This window comes from Glycine soja, chromosome 8, assembly GCF_004193775.1.
Source record: "Glycine soja cultivar W05 chromosome 8, ASM419377v2, whole genome shotgun sequence".
Taxonomy (NCBI): domain Eukaryota; kingdom Viridiplantae; phylum Streptophyta; class Magnoliopsida; order Fabales; family Fabaceae; genus Glycine; species Glycine soja.
Genome location: NC_041009.1, coordinates 16,066,231 through 16,077,463, shown reverse-complemented (window position 1 = coordinate 16,077,463; position 11,233 = coordinate 16,066,231). Strand labels below are relative to the sequence as shown.

The 11,233-nt window shown below is 29.1% G+C and overlaps 1 long non-coding RNA gene and 1 pseudogene across 4 annotated transcripts; one reads left to right on the top strand and one right to left on the bottom strand.

Annotated features, from left to right (window-relative positions):
- The window catches only part of LOC114422358, a 9,174-nt pseudogene extending 7,985 nt beyond the window's left edge, over positions 1 to 1,189 (bottom strand).
- Positions 1,190 to 6,088: 4,899 nt separating this feature from the next.
- Positions 6,089 to 11,002, top strand: LOC114422359. Of its 4 annotated transcripts, none has more exons than XR_003668679.1 (8): positions 6,089 to 6,694; positions 6,806 to 7,282; positions 7,595 to 7,655; positions 7,938 to 7,991; positions 8,347 to 8,385; positions 8,491 to 8,595; positions 9,676 to 9,858; positions 9,986 to 11,002. It is a non-coding gene; the product is annotated as an uncharacterized LOC114422359 (long non-coding RNA). The 4 variants fall into 4 exon arrangements; XR_003668680.1 differs by having other exon boundaries at positions 6,090 to 6,222; XR_003668678.1 differs by having other exon boundaries at positions 6,098 to 7,282; positions 9,986 to 10,997.
- Positions 11,003 to 11,233: the final 231 nt, after the last annotated feature.

The following is an 11,233-nucleotide window of genomic DNA, read 5'->3' as shown; positions in this document are numbered from 1 at the left end:
AACAAGTTTTCTCCCGTTTCTATGAAATCTGTGTCTGTCTTATAAAAGGTACTTGTTTCCTCGTCCAAGTAATCGTTACTTGCTCCACAGTCAATGCTTATAAATCCTACAATTTTTTTTAATTAGCTAATTGAGCTAGATGCAACATTTGATGAGACCACACAAACACTAAAGCCTAAATTGTAAGCAAAATATATATAGTCATGATAACACAATATCCTCGTAGGTCAAATGAGTGTAGGTCAAATTACAGCATAACAAAAAACATCTTACAGTAATTAAAGACATTAATAAATAATAAATACATAAGTATAATTTTCTTTCAATTGAAATATTAATAATAAATTTACTTAATTTTTTAAAATAATATATAGATGTGTTAAGAATAAAAATAATGTTGAAAATAATTGAGTTAAATGGAAATCCTTCGATTAGATTAGTAACAAGTTTTGTGTGTATTGATAATAACAAATCTTAAACCTAAAAAGAAATTATTCAAATCCTTCGATTAGATTAGTTATCGCAAAAATCAGTAGCTACTTATATTAGTTATAAAAAAAATCCTCCCACTAGACCGATCTTAGTGAGCTTTCTAAATATATTTTGAGTGAACAATTTTGTTCATAAAAAAAGAGAATGAAAAATGTGCAGCCAAATATTACCTAATAAATACTTTCTCTCCTTCTCTCATGCATATGTGGATTTGTAGTTGAGAGAATCTTGAACAAATTAAACATGCCCCATGCATTAGTTTATATATGTGGAATAAAATTTATGGGCTTACCGGGATTGTACTCCTCAGTGATTTTCTCTCTGAAACGTGGATGCGGCTTTGAGTCACCACCAGGAATAAATAAAATTTGAAGGCAAACGTTCAAGGTAAAAATCCATACCAGTGCGCTCCTCATACTATCTGTATGCATGTACAACACAATGACCAGACACACTTTCCTTAAGTCTATTATGGCATATATAGATGCTAGCTCATGCTCTCTGCACTTTAGCATATATAGTACTTGTGTTGGAATTTTTTTCCCCCTTTATTGACTTGACTAATTAAGCCAGATTACCATTATTTCTACTCACAACGTACGTTTTGCTTTAGTTTGTTTGGAACACCACAAATTACGTTTGGTCTGAGAGATTTCGCATTAGAGACCAGAAATTGCCGTGCGCTAACAGTCATGTCCTATACGAGTATGAGTAAGTTGGTTGCATTACCAGAGCTAAAAAAATCTACTAGGTAGCCAATAACTGTACACCTATGCTTGCAGCATTGATAAGCTAGATATAAGTTATTTTTATAATAAAAATATTTTTGAAAATATTTATTTAGCAGTTATTTTGGTATAAATGATAAGAATCGATATTTTTCTTATTTATGACTTGCAGATATGAAAAAGATAGATTAAAAGAAAAAAAAAATCAAAAAAATATACAAAATATCACGAAGTCTCAAAAAGATGATTAAAAGCAAAACAAATCCAAAAGTTATCAAAAATATGAAAAATGAAGATTTCTAACACATATTACAACAACAACAACTATAAAAAAGAGTCAAATCCAAAAGTAGAGAAAGATAACCACCTAAGAACCCCTCTCCTAGGGTTTTATTTACTTTCTCTCTTTCACCCCTCTTATCCCATTCCAGTTCTTATACCCCATCCATACTCCATCCATTGTGAAGCCCTCAATGGCCATGAGTGGTTAAATCAATAGTTAGGACCTGACAGACTTAAAAGTCAAGCGATGTATGATGTAGTCATTATTTATCAATGAAGAGGTGTTTTCTATTCTATTATCTTTTCTATTTTTATCTTGCATTATTCATCTTTATATTTTGTTAGGGAAAACGCTCGGCAGAATATAACTTCTAAATAAGATTTAAAGAAGGTATGCATTAATTGGTTTTAGGGGTTAGACGCTCGGAAGAAGGTAACTTCTAATAGAACAAAAAGAAAGGATTTCATAGGAAAGTTATTGTTAGACATAGAATGATTATTTTATACCCATGCATTCTTGCAAACATCTAGAATTCATACTTCATGCATTTTATTTGTTGAGTCTTTGCAAAAGAATTTGGAAGATAGATAAATAAAATAAGCTTGTCATCCTTAGGCATCAGTGACAAGTAATTAAATAGATGTAGATAGAATAGAATCACCTAGATTGATAAAGAAAAATCATAAACTCATAGGCAAACCAGGTCTCAACCTTATCAAATTCTGATTTTATTTTATTTTTATCTTTTACTTTTTTTATCTTATCTTTTTTCTTCTATTTTCTTTTATCTTTATCATATCTTAATTTAAATATTTTATCTTCTCTATCTTCTATTTTTATCTTTAAATCTTAATCTTGTCTACTATATTTTCTTATCTTTATTTTAAATTTTTTATCTATTGCTTTTAAATTGATTCTGTATTAATCTAAGTACAAACAAAGTGTCTATGGATTCAACACTCGAACTTTCGAATACTTTACTACTCGTGATAAATTTGATACACTTGCCAACGAGTTAACAAGCTTACAAAAGACCAAGACAATAGCCTTGTCCTTATCACTAACGTAATTTGCGTGAGAACATTTTTTTCCAAACATGTGTCCAAAAATGGAGAAAAAATGTTTTTTTATATTTTATTTAAAAAGATGAGGAGATATAATAAGAGAAAAGGAAAAGCAAGTTGTACATTGAATTTTCTCTAAGATTAAAATTACACTCGGCTCTTAATTCCTAGCCTACAATGACCGAAGTAATGTCATAGCTACTTACAATAAGGTTACATAGACACTCATTGTGTTAACACCTCATCAGAGAGAAAAAAATAATATAAATATGATAGGTTATATAATGTGATAGAAAAAAGAGATAAAAAAAATGAAGGTGTTGATAAAATATTTAAAAGGTTAAATTAGTCATTTGGTTCCTATAGTTTTATGATTGATATCTTTTAGTTCCTATGATTTGAAGTGGTTTTTTTAGTCTCTATAATTTATATTTTAATTCTTTTTTAGTTTTTCGAGTTTAAAAGTAGCATTTTTAGTCTATATCATTTGTATTTTAATTCTTTTAATTTCTATAGTTTGAAAGTTATCGTTTTAGTTCTTATAATTTATATTTTATATAATTAACTTTAATTTTACTCCTTACTACAAAAAATATAAAAAATAATTAATTACAAATTAGTTATAAATTATCAACTATTTTTTATTACAAATTATTTTACGATAAATTAGTTACGAATTACTTATTAATATTTTTGTAGTTAATTCTAATTGATAATAGTACTCATATTTGGATGGTAAGAACTAAAAGGGAATAAAAATATAAAATATAGGGACTAAAATAATCACTTTCAAACTAGATGAACTAAAAAAATTTAAAATATAAATTATAAGAACTAAAAAATCACTTTCAAACTATAAAAACTAAAAGGTATAAATAATAAAACTATAGTAATCAAATAAACAATTAAACTTATTTAAAATAATGAAATATTTATATATCATTACTAAAAAAAACTCTTAAGATATAAGCTTTTCCAAGTCAACTTCTATAATATGAACATGAGATGCACTGAGGGCCAAAGACCAATACAAAGAACTTGTAGTATAAGTTAACAGTAAAATAAGCAATTTCTTTAGAAGGATGCAAGCCACTGAACCGAAATCCCCTAATTCTGTGGATGCAAAGAAAGTAGTGCACAAAATGAACCACAACTGACGCCAACTTGGTCTTTCGCTCTCAAACAAAGATCCCTATGTTTGCGTCTTTTTGTTGCTTAAAAATGAATGAAGAAAAAGCCAAAAGTTAACGACTTCAAATGTTCTTCTTTTACACAAGTCATTTGGCTTTGTATCATTGCATGTGCCATTTTTTGAACAAAGCTACACAAACTAAAGAAAATATATGTTTATAGGAAAATAGCTTTTGACGTGCATTCTTCAAACTATCCAGATGTCCCTTTGCAAGGAATAAGTTTGTCCCGATCAAAGCATTAAGTATGAGCTTCAACCACTACCAGAAAATCGCAACTTAACAAGAAAAAATAGTTAGAGAAAAGTTTCCTAGCAAATCCCTCGCTAATTAGCGAGAGATTTGTGATTAAATAAATTTGCTGCAAATTCATTGCTGCTTAGCGATGGATCAGAGAAAGAACTATTGTTAACAGTTTGACTGTGTTTGATTTAAATTAAAGATGTGGTTCTAATTATTTTCAGGTAAATTTTAAAGACTCGTTTTTAATGTATTTGTGTCATTTTTCTTTTGTGCGACATATTTTGTGTGTATATATTTTGCTTCCTCATGTTTCTTCATATTTATCCATATAAAACTATATAAATCAAGACCACAATACTTTTGTAACCTCCAATCGGTTAAATTGAATTAAGCTCACAAACCGTCGGATATTTTGTTAGCCGTTTTTAATATTGTTGTGATGAAAGATTAATTAATTCAATATATGGATTGTGTCGTTGATTTGCATTGATTGAAAACTTAAGAAGTAAATGCAAAATAAAGATGAATAATGCATAAAAAAAATAAAGATGATCAATACAGTATTATTTGATTTTCCTTTTTTCTATTGTAATAGGAAATAAGAAAAGCAATGGAAATGATTGTTTTTATATTATAAATAATTCAATGTTTGAAATTGAAGTTGAATGATTATTTTTATATTTATAAAGATTTGTTCTATGTTTTCTGAGAGAAAATTCCTTTCATCAAATTTGGACAGGTAAAACTTTAATTTATAGTTGCATAAATTGTCTGATACTTTTTACTTTGTGGGCCAACATATATGATATTAAATTATGTATGATATGTTATCTATAAGATTTCCATGATGAATCATACGCATAATTTATCTTCCTATAACACTTTATCCTTAAAGAAAAATTGTGTATATAGACTTAGAAGAATAAAGAATCCATCTGTCAAAATAAATAAATAAATAAATAATCCAATTATTTATTCTTTACATTTACATTTATGGATAGAAGTATATATCCGCTCTAGTCTTACTGTTATGCATGTTCTGGATACAAGTATATCATGTAAAAAAAAATGAGCATTCCCATTTTTAATTATTTTTCCACATTTTGTAACATAAATCTGTCAAAATTAGTGTCACATGTCAAACCCTTCATATTGATTACGTGTATAATATTTTTTTTTTCTCCAATCAAGTTATTATTTTTTAAATAGAATAATTTTATCATTAATAATGATCGACTCAAAAGAAACAAGATTCTCTCAAGCAAAAAAGATATATGTTGTGTACAACTAAAAAATATTGCATTTATAATTTATAACTATGACAAGGAGAGATTTTCCAAAATTGAGTATGGACTAATTATCCGAATAACAAGAAACATATTTTAAAAAAATTTAATTTTATCCTTTTTTAATTTTTTCTTAATGTCAATATGTAATTCGTGTGAAATTATATGAATTGACAATCGATCCATATGGATTAGCACAACATTCTAACCAACTGAATTAATAGATCAATTATGTTAAAAAATAATTAACATTAATATATATAATACTAAAATTTCTAATATATATTTAATACACATATAAGTTTACATAATAAATTTTAATCTAATAATATTTTTTTACATATATAAATTTTAAATATAAGTTTACATATAATAAAAATTCATGTATGTAAAAAAACACATTAGATTAAAATCAATTGTTTTCAAATTTATTACCTAAACTTATAAATAACGCATGGATTTGTAAGGATATCTTTATTTTTTTCTTTTATTAGTAGGTGTATTGGAAAAAATATTAGATGTAGCAAGAAAATTCCCCAATCAAAAGCAATTCTAGCCCATCCTTTTAAGACATTTGTTTTTGGGTCCATATCACCGAATACATATCATTCATTTAATTTTATGGACCCTCTGGTTCTTTTATTGCCGATGATTGAAAAGGTTTACATTGTTATTTTGGATATTTGAAAAAATAAAATTAAAAATTGTAAGAAAAACTTGGGCCTCTCGTTCAGGATATTTTGTCGAGTGTTGCTAGGTGCTTGACTTCATGTTGAGAGAAAATGTGTTGTTATTTTCATCAATTTTTACAATTTTAATATTTCTCTAGTTAGGAAAATCCATATTCCTTATTGCCAAGGGGTCACAACATGTTGTGGTCTTCTCCCTCCCTTAGCTTCTTGGCATCTTGCTGCCCCTATGTAATAAAGTGCCATTGTGAGTAAAGCTTCAGTTCAAGATTGGATCTATGAGTTATAGTAATTCCAATAATCATACTGTACTTTTTTGTAAAGTATATTTTTTATTTCATCCTATTGCACTGAACTCACATCTTATGTTGCAGGCCCATTTAGTTGTTTGCTTTGAGTGTTTATATGACTGTTGACAACTTCTGCATTTGTATTTAATTAAAGTTGTTTCGCTTAGCTAAAGTCATATCTATACTAAGTCTTATAAATGAGATGTATATGGAAAAGGCTATTGTGTTCATGTTCCAGCTGTTGACATGTGTCCAATTTATTAGTTTTTTGGGCATTTTCGCATCACACTTTCACCTCTGTTGGTTGCTCCACGTATTATTGCACGTGTCTTCTTCTGTAGTCTTCTCCTGTCTTGAAACCTGCTTTCATCTCTTCCATCTTCACCAACTTGCTTACTTCGTTTGGTTTCTTTCTTCTTTGTTTTTGTGGTTCGTGTTTTGCATCCTCACTTGCAATTTTTGCTTTTATTTTCTGTTGAGTTTCCAGCTACTGAGGTTTTCCATTTTGTGGTTTTGTTTTTGTTTCGTTCATACTTGCAGAGAAAACCCATCTTTTTCTTCTCCAGTTTTCTTCAGTTTGGTGGTAATGCAATGTGACCGCGAAGAAGGATACAGCAGGAAAGGTTTTTTTTTTGCTTTGTTGTTATGCATGTTTGTTTCCTGTTGGAAGTAACACTGATCTTGCCTATTGAATGTTCTTTTCCTATTGAGAAAACCCATCTCTTCCTTCTTCAGTTTTCTTCAGCTTGGTGATTGTGCAATGCGACGATGAAGAAACATCTAGCAAACAAGTTTTTTTTTTGCTTTGCTGTTATGCATGTTTGCTTCCTTTTGGTAGTAACACTGATCTTGCATATTGAATGTTCTTTTGCTATTGAATGCTCTTTTCTTCATTATTTTGTTGGTTTTGTTGCTCCAAGTTAAAGTAGTTTTCGCTGCTCCATGGTTTTGCAACGTCACCCGCGAGGAAGTATCCAGCATACTGACATTGACTCATATTTCTGCACATCAGCAAAGGTTTGCAACTTCCAATCTTCATGGATACTTGAGATTCAACATTTTTACCCTTAAAGTTTCAATTTTTTTGCAACAAGAAAAAAAAAACTAAAATGGATTCACGGGTACTTGAGATTCAAAATTTTTACCCTTAAATCTCAATTTTTTTTTAAGTAAGAGCAGAAAATTAATTATTGCTTTGTTTAGTGGGGCAAAAAAATGAAGTTTTGAATGAACACATGTCTTCTTTGTACTCTCTCTTAATTTTTGTTATTTTTTTTTGTTTTGATTAATTATTGTTATTATTATTATTAATCTCCATTCCTTTCTCAGGGCCGCACTCTTCCATTTCATCCCTCCCCTACAACGTAAACACCGCAATCATTGGGACTCTGTTAGTTTCTCTCAATTCCTTTCGCTTTATCCTTTTTTCATTTAATTCAACAACTTCTCTTGATTTATATCAATTTTTGTCTCTTTTAATTATGGGTCTCACCACCCCAATTCTGTGTTTCTTTCTGATTTTGTATCCGTTTTTTGCAATCTGGGAACTTTTTGTGTAACCCAACAATGTTATTTTTATTGAATTAATGAGAAGGTGTGGGGGTTCGATGCAATTTGGTTACGTGGAAAGTGTTGTTTACATGTTTTGTTGCTGAGAACTGTTTAATTGCAGAGAGGGAGCAACCATACCTCCAGAAGGTTTAGAAGGGTGCAAGCGAAACACAGAGTAATGCTCAGTATCAATGATTATGCAGAACCCCTCTTTTAGATTTATGATGCCTCTTCTTTATTATTATTATTATTATTATTATTATTATTATTATTATTATTATTATTATTATTATTATTATTCATCTTTCTTCTCTGCGATTCCGCTTCTTTGTTGTGGCTTTCTTCTGCATCAAAATTCTGTCCTATTTTGATTCTTGAAAATTTAATTTGGTTTTCTATACTAATACTAATGGTAAAACATTTAACAACACTTGAATGAACTATGTGCTTATGCGGCATTCTGTTCTATTGATTGAAAATCATTAAACATATAAGATTTCTGTTTATTTTTCTCCTTATTTGTGCTGTAGGACTGGATTGTGCAGTATGATCCACCTGATGAACCAAATGTACTTTTCAATTCTTCTATTTATCAATCAACACCCCTTTTCAATTGCTTCTTAGAAGTCTTATACGTTGATGTACTTTGTCATATTTTTTTATACTGCTACCAGGAATATATTCACAGGGTTGGTAGAATAGCTCGTGGTGAAGGTGGGAAAGGAAATGCTTTGCTTTTCCTGATCCCTGAAGAATTGCAATTTCTTCGCTATCTGAAGGTCAGTTTTTCTCATTTAACTATGGATTATTAAGCTGGGCTGATGTTGAATTAGAATTTATTAGAAGCTTCTAGCATATGCATGTACTTATTTGAGAAAGTAGGATTACTTCAAGAAGCCCTTTGTCATGTTTCTTGCTTTTGTCTTAAAATACTTTATGCCTTTATACTGTATTATCTAATTTATACTTTCTGTATAGACAAGATCTTTTCAGTTATGTCTCTAAAATCTAATTTTGTTTTCAATCATAACATGCAGGGAGACCAAAATTCTCCTGGTATCATACCCTGGCTATAAAGTAAATTAGTAATATAATGTTATACTACTAGTTGCACATGTCATTAACTAAGATAATTGCTCGGGTAAAAATAAATTAACTAAGACAATTATTTTTTTTAGGATAATAAATGTGATTTGAAAATGGACAGAACTAAGATAATTGTTTTAGGATAATAAATTTTTTTCAGATTTTGTTTAGGTCATAATTCTCTATATCATGTTAAATCGGGTTTGAAAATGGACAATAATTTAATTAAAATTTAAAGAACCAAAATAAATATAATTTCAATTTATTACCATAAATACATAAAGTTCTATTACACTGTTTCCAAATTGAATTATGTTACAAAATTGAGAACACATTTTTTATTAACACAGTTACTGATATTGGTTATGATATGTGTAATATTCTTGAAAAAAATGATCATTTTTGTCTTTAGGGGTCAAGTTTTATGGATAAGTTTTGTAAATATGAATAACTTTTTATTATTTTATGTGTTGCTGTCAACTTTGAGAATGTATATTAATTTTGAATGATTAGTATATTTCAATTTGCTTATTATTTAGGGCCTTTTTCTTTTTTGAGAATTTCTCAGTAAGATCTTAATTATAATTTTGAAAAAATTAAGCTAATCCAAATACACTCTATGAAGAGTAAAAATAGATGTTCTCTTAAAATTGTTTTACATTCAAACATTTTTGTATAGATCCTGGTTGTGTCTTAGTTTTTGTATATGGATGTTATTGTTGCACCATCTGCTGCCTTTTCAATTCTTTTAACTCTGAAATTCCCTTTTTTAGGTTGGTTTCCAAAGGATCCCAATATATTGGGCCGTGTTGGCCATATACTTTTACAAGCACCATTTGTAATGCAACGCAGTCCTCGGCAAATAGTTATAGCTGATGATTGTTTTCAGCATATAAATGTTCCTCTTGACAGGAGTTCTCAAGTGGTGGTCAAAGCCACTGAGAAGCTTTTTGGAAGTATGTCCTTTTTTGTGTTTTTTCCTTCTTTTTTTGCTCTTTTAATATGATCCTTCTTTTTTTGAACTACTACTTTATTCATGAAATTGCCCTCCGTTAATTTTTGTTCAACATCAATTGTCTTCAGGGCAAGTATTGAAGCATATAAATCTTGGGGATTATTTAAGTTCTAGAGTTCCAAGTTTGAAGGGGTGCTCTGGACAGAAACCAAACGACAAAGTGAAAGCTTCCTCATTAAAATTACTTGCCTACATTATGCAATTCCTACAAAGGTTAGTCAGATTCTTTGTAATATGGAAATACTATCATAATTTGCAATTATTGTTAACATTGGTTTGGAAAGAATACTGTGCTTTTCAATCTATCGGTTGTCTTTTCTTTGGAATTATTTTACATACACAGCAACTTTGCTTTTGATCTAACCACAGCTTAGCCATGTCATAATTTCTGTTTTCAAATATTATTCCTCATTGTGGATTTTCATAATTATATAGTGACTATGAAAGTCTTCAATTGTGCTGTCCCAACGGGCCAAATATGATGTCTCTTCTCTATTATTATTATTATTATTATTATTATTATTATTATTTGTCTTTCTTTTCTACGATTCCGCTTTTTTGCTGTGACTTTTTTCTGCATCATTTTTGTCTCGAACGTTTGTGGTGGAACACATTTTTTTAGTAACACGGTTACTGATATTGGTTGTGATATGTGTAATGTTCTTGAAAAAATGATCATTTTTATCTTTAGGGATTGAGTTTTATAGATAAGTTTTGTGAATATGAATAACTTTTTACTATTTTATGTGTTGCTGTTAATTTTGATAATGTATATTAATTTTGAATGATTAGTATATTTACATGGTTTTAAAAAACTTATGGTGAATGGAACATCATTGGTATTGATGGGTAGAAACAACATTTCTGAAAATATTCTTTCATAAAATTTGCTTTTTTACACGTGCACACACACACATAGTCATTATTTCCCAAAATATTGTTGGTGTCAAATCAAACATTATGTAAAGATGAATTGCAGTGATTATATTGTGTGTTCTTTGTTGCAAAAGAAGACAAATTTTGGCAAAAGATAGTAGATGATGTTTTTATAAGTCTGTTTTTATATTTAGTCTCTTCCATTAATTATTTTCATTCCTGAAGTTCTTCTTGTTCTCTTGTTTCCTCATAAGAGTCCACTTTCTTTTATTATCTCCGTTTGCTACACCCCACAAGAACATGGAGATGGAAGATTACTTTTTCTAGCTGTCCGATCATTTAGCTCATGTGATTATCACTAAAGCCAAACCCAATATGTACGAGGCTGCTAAATTGGCTTGTCTTTCCAAGACATTGGAGATGTTTTTTTACACAGTCGT